The sequence below is a fragment of the Penaeus monodon genome, chromosome 28 (assembly GCF_015228065.2).
Source record: "Penaeus monodon isolate SGIC_2016 chromosome 28, NSTDA_Pmon_1, whole genome shotgun sequence".
Classification (NCBI taxonomy): domain Eukaryota; kingdom Metazoa; phylum Arthropoda; class Malacostraca; order Decapoda; family Penaeidae; genus Penaeus; species Penaeus monodon.
The window spans coordinates 39,174,397-39,174,596 of NC_051413.1; positions in this window are offsets into that span (position 1 = coordinate 39,174,397).

Genomic DNA, 200 nt, shown 5'->3' on the forward strand with positions numbered 1-200 from the left:
TGTAAATAAGCGGCATTAACAACACTTAGGAGCACGTGGCAACGCCGCTCGTGACGTCACAGCACCGGCAATCTCATGCGGTCATGCGAACCAACGCCCCTTTGGCTGCTTCCGGATCGGGAGCCTTTGTTTACGGGCGAGCGTTGATGGATATTCATGCACGTTAGCAGTACGCGCATGATTTTAGTGCTAAAGTTAAA